Source organism: Gossypium arboreum, chromosome 11 (genome assembly GCF_025698485.1).
Source record: "Gossypium arboreum isolate Shixiya-1 chromosome 11, ASM2569848v2, whole genome shotgun sequence".
Taxonomy (NCBI): Eukaryota; Viridiplantae; Streptophyta; class Magnoliopsida; order Malvales; family Malvaceae; genus Gossypium; species Gossypium arboreum.
In genome coordinates, this window is record NC_069080.1 from 39400867 (window position 1) to 39413974 (window position 13108).

Below are 13108 nucleotides of genomic sequence, written 5' to 3' on the forward strand. Positions count from 1 at the left end.
ACTTAAGTACTTTTAACAAATAGCTAGCCACTTTTACAGTTTACACGATTAGGTTCTTTTTCTAAATTAAGCACACAAACGTTCAAATTTTCACACGAAACTTTCACAAATATCAATTCACATATTATAAGCACAAAAAATAATATTAAAATATTTTTTTGACTCAAATTTGTGGTCCCGAAACCACTATTTCGATGAGGCTCTAAACCGGTATGTTACAGTATATCGTGGCACTTTTTAATGAACTAAATCTTGGAGTTAAGAGACCAAATATCGAGGCATCACAGTTTGAATCCAAGCCTATGATATTTCAAAACCTTTAAACAATAGGCCAATTTAGTGGAATGCCCACAGAATATCCATATATTCACCTTCAATTATTTGTGGAGGTGAGCGATTCCTTCAAGATAGCCAGTGTAATTGAAGACACGCTAAGGTTGAAGTTGTTTTCGTACTTGTTGTGAGATCGAGGACGAGCATGGATTAATTCGTTTCCATCCAACTCAATTTCTACTTGGCAAGAATTTGTTGAACACCTTCTGGTAAAGTATTTTCCACTTAGCAAAAATGCTAAGTTGTGGAATGAGATTACTAGTTTTCAGCAGATGGATGATGAGTCCCTATATGAGGCATGAGAAAGATTCAATGAGTTACTTCGTATATACCCTCACTACTAGATTTTGCATTACATCCAGTTGGAAACATTTTATAATGGTTTCAATGCACATACAAGGTTGGTGGTAGATGCTTCTGCAAATGGTACTCTCTTGTCGAAGTTTTATAATGAGGCTTATGAGATCATTGAGAGAATAGGAAGAAACAATTACCAGTGGCCGACAAATCAAAAAACTTCAAGAAGATGAGTAGCTGGGGTGCATGAAGAAAACGCCCTTACCTCACTATCAGGTCAGGTATCATCTATCTCTTCAATGTTGAAATAATTTACTACTAACGATTTAAATCATGTTGTAACTTAGCAACCAATCCACTACCATGGAGGTGGACAAAAAAAATTACATGCAATATAGATCAAATCAACCTCTTGGTTTCAATCAACAAGTTCAAAAACCACCACAAGTTGAACCATTTGGAGAATTTTTTGAAAGTATATATTGTTAAAAATGATGCCTTGATGAAGGCCAAGCAACAACATTCGAGAATTTGGAAAATCAAGTGGGAAAATTAGGTAATGAGCTTAAAAACAAACCCAAAGGTGTTGTACCAACCAACATAGAAACTCCTCTACCAAACGAGTCTTCTAATCTTGAGAACTTATTAAAAGCATACATGGTGAAGAATGATACAAATTTGAGAAATTTAGAAAACCAGTTGGGGCAGTTAGCCAACGAAGTTCGAAATAGACTACAAGGAGCTTTGCCCAATGACACATAGAACCTAAGAAAATCGGGTAATAAGAAATGAAAAAATGGTCACTTTACGAAGCGGAAGGACTTTGGAACCCTAAGAAAGTTAAGGATGAAGATGAACCCCCTAAGAAAGAGGAAATTTAACCAACAATTGAAATTCCTACACTAGAGAAGCCAGATTCTGCAAATTCTGAAGAGGTAAAATCTAAACTTGTGAATTCTAGTAAGATAACCCCTTCGTTAGATGTAGATATATTAAATCAGAAGAGTTTTCCAATCCAAGTCAAAGTTTCACAACCTCCATATCCTCAAATATTCTAGCAACAAGCAACAACATGATACTCAATTTAAGAGAATGTTATATGTATTGAAATAGATACATATCAATATTCCATTGGTGGAAGCTTTGGAGCAAATTCTGAACTATGAGAAAGCTATGAAAGAATTTTTGTTTAAGAAAAGAAGGCTTGACTACAAAATGAAGCCTATATATTCAGAACAATTTTTCTCCTAAGTTAAAGAATCCAGAAAATTTCACCATACATTGCAATATTGGGAAATCCTATTGTGGTAAGGCTTTATGCAATTTGGGATTGAGTATCAACTTGGTGCCTTTGTTGTGTTTAGACGATTAGGTATTGGTAAGGCTAGATTGAAAATAGTTACACTCCAACTAGCAGATCGATCTTTGGCATACCCAGAAGGTAAGATCGAGGATGTATTGATATGTGTTGATAAATTCATATTTCCTGCTGACATTATTATCTTAGATTTTGAAGGTGATAAAAAAGTACCAATCATACTAGGAAGGCCTTTCTTAGCAACTGGAAAAATGATAATTGATGTACAGAAAGGTGAACCCACCATGCGAGTTCAAGATGAACAGGTGACCTTTAATGTACTTAAGGCCATAAGATCTCTTAATGAGGTTGAAGATTGTTGTACTGTCTCTAAGAAAAATCATATGGTTCTTTCAAAGTTAGAATACAATGATCCATTGGAAGGTATTACATCTAATTCTCCAAATTAAGATGAAGACGATACATGTTTAACCTTGTTGGAAGCTAACTCGAAAGAATTCAGTTTAAAAGTTCAATTCGAGTCATTAGAGCTATCATCACATGTGTACAAGCAACCCAACTGATCAAGAGAAGAGCCACCCGAGATAGACTTAATGATTTTGAAAATGTCATTAGATACTGAAAAGAGTTCCATCTAGGGACAGAAGAGATTGATCGAATCTTAAGTATTTGATCCTAGGAAACTCAATTCTTAATGGGAAAAAGCAAGGATCATGGATCCCATCTATGACATTCAGTGGGTGAGGCTTGTACCAAAGAAAAAAGGTACAACGAATAATGAGCTAATTTTGTTAAGGATTATCATGGGTAGGCAAATTTGTATGAATGATAAAAAGTCGAGCAAAGAAAAATAGAAAGATCATCTTCTACTACTATGCTTTGATCAAATATTGAATATAATTGCTAGGCAACAATATCTCTTCTTTTCAGATGGATACGATTGGTATGATAAATGGTCGTTTAACGTCGCCTTTGTCAGTGACAATCATCAATAACATTGAGGGAGTTCTCTTCACTCTCTCTGTCGCTAATTTATTTTCAATTCTTTTGCCTCTATTTTGAATATATAGCATTCTTAGAAATTATTTTTCTTGAATTAGTACTTCCAATTAATTCTTTTTAAGGAGATTTGAATTAAGTGAGACCATTTGTGACCCCTCCAACCTTTCTTGGGAATTTAATTTGATGTAATTTTTCTATACGAAATTTTATAAGTAGCCTAAAACAAATTTAATTTTATTTAATTTTAATTTTAATTTTAATTTTGATTTTAAGTTTATTTTCATTTTTACTTTTTCAATAAGAAGGTCAAGTTGCCCAAGGTTTAATCAGTTTATTTTTGTTAACTTTTATTTCAGTATAAGTAATAAAATTGTTGCAGTTTTGGGCTAGAGGGCGAGAATAGAGTTTAGGAGAAACATATCCAACACTTTTTGCCCCTTCCCTATGCTGCAATAATCTCGAAAAAAAAGGGGGATGACACAAAATAATAAAAAGCGGAGGAATTTGTTTTATTTCTTTTTCTTAGTATTATTTTTAGGATATTTTTATTTACTTAGGAATATTTCTATTTTATGCATAAAATAAATTGAACAAATTGCAAACATGAATAAATTAAGCTCAATGTCTCTTCTCTAATAAAAAATGAAGTGATGTGGTAATGGGAATGAACATATCTAGGATGCATTGTTGAGAAAGACACCCTACCTAGTGTTTAGTTTTAATTCATTACTTTGCTTTTGCAATGAGGACATTGCTTCTTTTTAAAGAGGGATAAGGTAATATTTGTATAAATTTTTAAAATTTTAAAGTATGTTTCAATATTTTCATATAAGTATGCTAAAATAAAATGATTTTCAGAGAAGATTTTTTATTATAAGTTAGTTTAAATGTAAGCATGATTTCTGATTTGATCTACGTTTTTTTTTTTTATGTTATCTTGAGTTATGGAATGCTTGTATGTTCTTAGATCTTATATAGTCGTTTTCCATGAAAATCAAACTCCCTTAGAAACAGACATGCATGAAGGTTAAGTTCTTAGAATTGACTTAGTAACTTTCTTGAGGCAAAATCCTAAGAGACATAAGAATCTAAACATGATTTATACACATTTTCTTTGGATCGTTTGAGCCTTTCAAGCCTACCATATGAATTTAACCCTTGAAACATTAGTTTGAGACTTTAAGCCTATTTCATATCATCTGCATCATGAGCCATATTACCATATTTTTAAGTTTTATTCTATTTTTGCACCTATCTTAACTATACTTGTCTTGGTGAGCAAAGATGTAATAGTCTGTTTTCAGTGAAATCAGAACAGTGGTTTCGGGACCACAAATATGAAGTTAGAAAATTTATTTTATTATTATTTTATGCTTTACAGCATGATAGTATTACCGTATAAAAATTTGTTAAGAAATTTTGTAGTTTACATACTTAATTTGATAAAAAGGACAAAATCGCATAAAATGGAAAAGTTGTGTTCTAATAGCTAAAGGTATTAAATAGCTATAGGACTTTAAAGTGGAGGTCCTTATATGGCAATTAGCCCGTTAATGTTGATAGTGGATGAGCATGGTTTGGCATTATTGAAATTTTGGTTAGTTTTTAAGGTTAATTTTGGAAATTTGTAAATCAAAGGTTAGTTAAAATAAAACCAAATTATTGTAACACCCCTCGCCCGTATCTGACGTTAGGATAGGGTTCGAGGCGTTACCGAGGTTTCATACTTACAAACATACTAAATCGGGTCACTAAATTTTTCCCAGTATTTAAAACTTTACAAACATGTACATCTCGTCCCTTACACAGGCCTTTGAGGCCTAAAACATACATAGGGGCAGTTCGGGACAAAACCGGGAACATTCAATAAACTTTGGGCCTTTTTGAAAATTTCCCTTACTTTAAAGTATCACACGCCCGTGTGGCTTGGGACACGCCCGTGCCCTCGGCCTGTGTGCAAAACTGACTTTAACCTTATGATACAATTAGGGACACACAGCCAAGACACACCCCTGTGTGGCCTGCCCGTGTACAACACTGACTTAAAATTTTACGTACAGAGGACGCACGACCATAACACACACCCAGCAGGTGAGCCGTGTGTCACACAGGTCCTAGAAACACGCCCGTGTATCCAACCGTGTGGACCCTAATAGGCTATTTCCAAGCCTTTGGTCACCCTTTTCATCACTTATACTTATTGGTTATCAAATGCAAAGTAAAACATGATTATACTCTTATAAATGCTCTTGGCAGAACTTATTGCATGGAAACCTTATATCATTGGTTTCATACATACTAGGTTATTTCCCATCCTGTATTTAAGGGAATTTTATGTCTCTTTAACACATTCAAGATTGGCTCATTCTTGAGACTCATTGCTAATTATAAACAAACCATCACATATGAATATAAACATGCATAGGTTTGTAGGTCATAGCTTACTTAAAAATAAGCCAATTCCCATGGCCATATACAAAAATATAAGTACATCTTTACATTCCTTCATTTAGCAATTTAAATGACACATATAACAAAATAGCCCTATACATGCCATTAAACAAAATAGAAATGTCTTTATACCAAAGCTGGACTAGTTGATAGTGTGTTGACTCTCTAACCGTCTTCCAATCCTTACGAGTATTCGAGCTCTATAAGACAGGAAAAGGAAAGGGGTAAGCATTTACATGCTTAGTAAGCTCGAATAACTGGAAAGTAAACTTACCAAGTAATTAGCATACAACCAAATTGGGTAATAAAATGAATAAGCATGAAATGGCTTCCCTATCACATACACTCAATCAATGAGCTAGTTATATAACAAAGCACCATGTAATTTATCTTAGATGAGCTCATCAACATCTCATTTTGTACATATATCTCATATTAATCTCGTTCAGTTTCTAGGAAATCTCGATGGAATATCCATTAACCATCAATTCTTACAAATGATCAGTTCAGGTATGCACTCCTGTGAACCTCACATCTTACGGAGGGATTACCAGTCCAGGTTAAATCCCCCGTATAGTGAACTCATGAGGTGATGTCGGGATTACTAGTCCAGGCTAAATTTAGACCCTAATCGGATTACCCGTCTGGGCTAAATCCATAATGCACATATATTCTTTGGGAGGCTCGATCATCCAAAGGAACACCCGTCCAGGCTAGATCCTTTTCATAATTGAGATCAATGGATTACCCGTATGGGCTAAATCCTTACTGCAACACATGCAGAATCGCTATTCACATGTCATTAACTGTTTATCCATCGAATTCCCTTTTTAACCTCAACCGAGACAATTTTTTTTCAACATATCAATATAAAGAATGCATTTCATAAGTTTTTATGCCATTAATAAATGAAATCATCATTCATTCACAAATCATATAATTAGGCAGGTTAGGAGTTTACTTTAAGTTATCTGAACTTACCTGGTATTTATTTCAATGTTGTGCTTCGGTTATTCCGAAACCTTTCGTTTTCCTCGATCGACCTCCGAAATTTGTTCCTCGGGGTCTATAAAAATGAAATTAAATCATTAACACTCTACATTATGCTTTTCAAGTCTAAATTCCACCCCTGGTCCAAATGACCGTTGTGCCCCTAACTTTCATATTTTTATGATTTAGTCCCTAGGCTCGTATAATGAAACACACGTAATTTCTACCTTACCCAAGCCTAGCCGAACACTTTTCCATCTTATGGTAGCTCACATTTTCCATTATTTTCACATTTCTACCACACATTTTATAACTTTTGCAAAAAGGTCCCTTTTAAGGGTTTTTCATGAAAATCACCTAGGAAAATATGTTTAACACACATCCAACTTTCATATTCCTCCATAATCCATCAAAATACAAGTAACTCATGCAGAATTAAATTTTTAAACATGAACTCTAGCATGAAATATGGGTAGAAATAGAGAGAGTAAGCTACTGGGATTTCAAAAATACAAAGAACATTAAAAATGGGGCTCGGGAGCACTTACTATTGAGCTTGGAAAGCTTGGAAACCCTAGCTATGGAGACCATTGAAATTTTGGCAGCATGGAGAAGAAGAATGAGCTGATTTTGGTTCATTTTTCCCATTTTATTTCATTAAAATGCCAAATGACCAAAATACCCTCAAGTCCTTTCTTTAAAATTTCATCCATGCAAGCCCATTTTGTCCAAAAACTTAGAAATTGGGAAAATTTATCTCCAAGACCTTTTAATTTATAATCTAAAGCAATTTCATTCAAATTGCTTCTAGAATCCAAGTTTTTCAATTTATTCAATTTAGTCCCTAATTTCCAATTGGACATCTTACTCAAAGAATTTCTTCATGAAATTTCAACACATGCATATTCTCATACTATAAACCTCATAATAATCATAAAATAAATATTTGATGTCGGATTTGTGGTCTCTAAACCACTATTCTGACTAGGCCCTATTTCGGGAAGTTACATTTCTCCTCCCTAGGGGACTTTCATCCTTGAAAGTATTACCAGTGAACAGGTTCGGATATTGGCTTCTCATGGTTTCTTCTGGCTCCCATGTAGCCTCTTCCACTCCATGTTGATGCCATAAAACCTTTACTAAAGCCACGTTTTTATTCCTTAACTGTTTAACCTCACGAGCCAATATTTTAACTAATTCCTCTCCATAGGTCATGTCAGGTAGAATTTCAATCTCAGTCTGCGAAACACATGAGAGGGATCTGATCGTATCGCCTTAACATAGATACATGGAACACATCATGACTCTTTTCCAGTTTGGGTGGCAACGCCAAGCGATAGGCTAACAGTCCAACTCTTTCGGTGATCTTGTACGATCCGATAAATCGCGGACTCAGTTTGCCTTTCCGGCCAAATCTCAACGCCTTTTTCCATGGAGATACTTTCAAGAATACTCTATCTCCAACTTGGAACTCAATTTCCTTTCTTTTAGGATCAGCATATGACTTTTGCTTATCCGATGCCACTTTTAAACAATGTTGTATCACTTTAACTTTCTCTTCAGTTTCTTTAATCAGATCAACTCCATGAATCTGATATTCCTTAAGTTCTGTCCAGTACAATGGAGTTCAACACTTCCTATCATACAAGGCCTTATAAGGTGTCATCTTCAAACTTGTTTGAAAACTGTTGTTGTAGGCAAATTCTACTAACGGCAAGTATTTTTCGCAGCTACCTTGAAATTCGAGGATGCAACACCACAACATATCCTCGAGAATCTGAATCATCCGTTTAGACTGACCATCAGTCTGAAGGTGAAAAGCTGTACTAAAGTTCAACTTCGTACCCAAGGCTTCTTGTAACTTCTTCCAGAATTTCAAAGTGAACCTTGGGTCTCTCTCTGAAATAATCGACAGTGGTACTCCATGCAATCTTACAATCTCAAAAATGTACAAGTCAGCTAATCTATCAAGGGAATAATATATCCTTACTAAAATAAAATGAGCCGACTTCATCAACTTATCCACTACGACCCATATGGCATCTTTCTTTTTCGGAGTTAACGGTAATCTTGACACAAAATCCATAGTAACTCTATCCCACTTCCATTCGAGGACCATCACAGGCTGTAACAAACCTGAAGGTACTTGATGTTTAGCTTTAACTTGCTGACATACCAGACATTTTCATACAAATTCATAAATATCTCTTTTCATGTCGTTCCACCAGTACATTTTCTTCAAATCGTTGTACATCTTGGTACGTCCTAGGTGAATTGACAAATGGTTGTTATGTGCGTCTTGCAAAATTTTCTGAATAAATTCATTATTTTTGGGTACACGAATCCTATCTCTGAACATCAAACACCCATCAGAACCAATCCAAAAATTTGATTCAATACCTACTCACATTGAGTCCTTTTAGCTTGCAATTCATCATCATTAGTTTGAGCATTATAGATTTCCTGAAGAAATGTTGGCCTAGCCTCTAGCTCTGCCAAGAATGAACCATCGTCAAGCAATGTCAAACGAGCATCCTTGGCCATTAATGAAAACAAGGATTTTCTGCTTAACGCATCGGCGACCACATTCACCTTTTTTGGGTGATAGTCGATGATCAAATCATAATCCTTGATTCATTCTAACCATCTTCGTTATCTCAGATTTAATTCTTTTTGAGTCATCAAATACTTCAAACTCTTGTGGTCTGTGAATATGCGGCAAGTCTCACTATAAAAAAAATGCCTCCAAATTTTCAAAGCAAAAACGATGGCAGTAAGCTCTAGGTCGTGTGTAGGATAGTTTTTTTCGTGTGGTTTCAACTGTCGTAAAGCATAGGCTATCACCGTGCCATCCTATATAAGTACACAACCCAGTTCATTCAAGGATGCATCACTGTAGACTACAAATTCTTTTCCCGGCTCCGGTAATACTAGAACAGGAGCCTCAGTCAGTAATGTCTTTAACTTATCAACACTTTGTTGACACTCTTCCGTCCATTTGAATTTAACGTCTTTCTGTAGCAACCTCATCATCGGAGTCGCTATCATGGAGAATCCTTTCATAAACCTTCGATAGTAACCGGCTAAGCCCAAAAAGCTTCTAACCTTGGTTACATTTTTAGATAGTTTCCATTCGACGATAGCAAAAATCTTACTTAGATCAACTCAGATGCCTTCACCTGAAACAATACGACCCAAAAATCCAACTTCTTGGAGCCAAAACTCACTCTTGCTAAACTTAGCATACAGTTGTATTTCCCGCAAGGTTTGCAACACAATTCTCAAGTGCTTCGCATGCTTTGTCTCATCTTTGGAATAAATCAATATGTCGTCAATGAACACAACAACAAACTTATCCAAATATGGCCAGAAGATCTTATTCATTAGGCCCATAAATACGGCCGGTGCATTCGTTAACCCAAACGGCATAACGAGAAATTCATAATGACCATACCTTGTCCTGAAAGTTGTCTTAGGTACATCCAATTCTTTAACTCGTAACTGATAATAGCTAGACCTCAAGTCTATCTTAGAGAACACAGTGGCTCCCCTCAACTAGTCGAACAAATCATCAATCCTTGGCAAAGGATATTTATTCTTGATAGTTACCTTACTCAGTTAGCGGTAATCTATACATAGCCTCATCAAACAATCTTTATTCTTTACAAATAGTATGGGGGCACCCCAAGGTGAAAAACTTGGCCTTGTAAACCCTTTATCCGTCAGCTCTTGCAACTGTGCTTTTAACTCTTTCAGCTCGGTTGGCGTCATTCTGTACGGAGCAATAGAAATGAGAGCTGTCCCTGACACCAATTCAATACCAAACTCTACCTCTCTTTCAGGAGCTAATCCGGGTAATTCTTCCGGAAACACGTTTGGATACTTACTTACTATCGGCACATACTCAATCTTCAACTCTGTTTCTTTAGTGTTCAATACAAATGCAAGGTAGGCTTCATACCCTTTCCTCATATATCTCTGAGCAACCATTGCCGTGATTACAACCGGCAGTGAACTCAATTCTCTCGAATTAACCCGTAGAATCTCACCATCTGGGCATTTCAATTTAATATATTTACTACCACAATTTACAATTACATCATGTAGAGCTAACCAATCCATACCAAGTATTACATCGAATTCATCAAATGGTAACAACATAAGGTTAGCCAGAAAATAGTGACCCTAAATCGTCAAAGGACAATTCTTACAGACTTTATCAACCAGGACTGGCCTGCCTAGTGGGTTCGACACTTTAATAATAAATTCTGTAGGCTCAATGGGTATATTCATACTAGACACCAAACTAATGCAGATGTATGAATGCATCGACCTCGGATCAATCGAGGCAATAGCACATGTTTTGCAGCGGCTTCCTCTCGAGCGCGTATCGCATACGTTCTTATCGGGGCTCGAACCTCTAGTTTTGCAGCGTCTTTATTCACAACTCGACTGCCACTAGCACTCCCAAGGTATCTCAGAGGTCTACCTCGTGGAATGGGAGTACTCGACTTCAGGGTTACTTCTAATTCTTTTTTGACTCGTTCTGGGAAGTCTCTGAGAAAGTGGTCAAGAGAACCACATTTGAAGCATGCGCCGCTCTTCATCCAGCACTCTCTGAAGTGAAATTTGTTCCAACTCCTACACTTCGGCTTTTAATCATCTACACTCCTCACACTAGTCATCATCGGGGAGGAAGACTTTTATCTTCGTCGTTTAGAGCCTCTCGCTCTACCTGAATATCCTACTGATGAAGTGGAGCGTTCATGTTGGCTCATTGCTTTCTTTGTGGGAAACGAGAGTGTTTTACCACTGGACCTCTTACTTGCAACTCGAGCCTCTCTCTTTGCTTGCTTTATTCCATTATTAAGCTCCTCGGCCTTCTTGGCCCGATCAGCTAATGCGGCAAACTCTCGTATTTCAAGGATCCCAATCAACAACTTGATTTCCTCATTCAGACCTTTCTTGAAGCATTTACACATTTTTGACTCAGTTTAGACCCATTCAGTTGCGTACAGACTTAGCCTCACGAACTCTTATTCGTATTCTGCTACAGTCTTGTTCCCTTGTTTGAGTTCCAGAAACTCCTTTTACTTCAAGTCTAAAAACCTTTGGCTAATGTATTTCTTTCTAAACTCTACTCAGAAGAAATCCCAAGTGATATTTTCCTTTGGCACTACCGACGATATAGTCTTCAACCAATGGTATGTAGTATCCTTCAGGAGGGACACGGCACACTTTAAACGCTCCTCGGGTGTGCACAATAATTCATTAACACCTGTGTAGTATTCTCAAGCCAGAATTCGGCTCTTTCAGTGTCATCATTAATTTTAGGTCTGAATTCCTCAGCCTCATACTTTCTAAGCTTATCTACAGGGGCCTTACCAATTCTTTCCGGTGCCATATCTCGTGGCACATCCTTATCAAGTTAGTTAAGGGGCAGGGAAGGTCTTCGTATGTTGGGGCGATTCCTCAAGTAATCCCCAAACCATTCATCCATCATATCAAAGAAGGCTGCTCGGGCCTCTTTCTAGCCTTCAGACATAAACCTTCTACTACTAGATACAGCTCGTTGTACGAAAGCTAGACCATGGCCCTCGACTCCCTCGGACTCATCTTGCGCTTGATTGAAAGACATTTACAATATTCAAAACAATTTAAACAGTTAAGAGATGCCACACTATCAATATTCGAATAATGGCATGTATAGCAAACCTCAATATCCTCTACGGTAGTCTTAGAACCGACTAAACTGTAGCTCTGATACAACTAAATGTAACACTCCTCGCCCGTATCCTATGCCAGGATAGGGTTCGAGGCGTTACCGGGGTTTCATACTTACAAACATACTAAATCGGGTCACTGAATTTTGCCCAGTATTTGAAACTTTTCAAACATGAACATCTCGTCCCTTACACAGGCCTTCGAGGCCTAAAACAAACCCAGGGGCAGTTCAGGACAAAACCGGGAACATTCAATAAACTTTGGGCCTTTTTGAAAATTTTTCCTTACTTTGAAGTGTCACACACCTGTATGGTGGGGCTGTGTGGTCACACACGCCCGTGTGGCTTGGGACACGCCCGTGCCCTCGGCCTGTGTGCAACACTAACTTTAACCTTATCATACAATTAGGGACACATGGCCAAGACACACGCCCTTGTGGCCTGCCCATGTACAACACTGACTTAAAATTTTACGTGCAGAGGACGCACAGCCATAACACACGCCCAGCGGGTGAGTCGTGTGTCACACACAGCCTAAACACTCACCCGTGTGTCCAACCGTGTGGACCCTAATAGGCTATTTCCAAGCCTTTGGTCACCCTTTTCATCACCTATACTTAATGATTGTCAAATGCAAAGTAAAACATGATTATACTCTTATAAATGTTCTTGGCAAAACTTATTGAATGGAAACCTCATATCATTGGTTTCACACATGCTATGTTATTCCCCATCTTGTATTTAAGGGAATTACATGTCTCTTTAACACATTCAAGATTGGCTCGTTCTTGAGACTCATTGCCAATTATGAACAAACCATCGCATATGAATATAAAGAGGCATAGGTTTGTAGGTCATTGCTTACTTAAAAATAAGCCAATTCCCATGGCCATATACAAAAATATAGGTACATCTTTACATGCCTTCATTTGAAAATTCAAATGACACATATAAAAAAATACTCAAAAGCCCTATACATGTCATTGAACAAAAT

At 36.8% G+C, this 13108-nt stretch overlaps 1 non-coding gene across 1 annotated transcript; it reads right to left on the reverse strand.

Annotated features, from left to right (window-relative positions):
- Positions 1–572: 572 nt before the first annotated feature.
- LOC128284726 (small nucleolar RNA R71) lies at positions 573–679 on the reverse strand. Its single transcript, XR_008275149.1, has one exon. It is a non-coding gene; the product is annotated as a small nucleolar RNA R71 (small nucleolar RNA).
- Between the last annotated feature and the right edge of the window lie 12429 nt (positions 680–13108).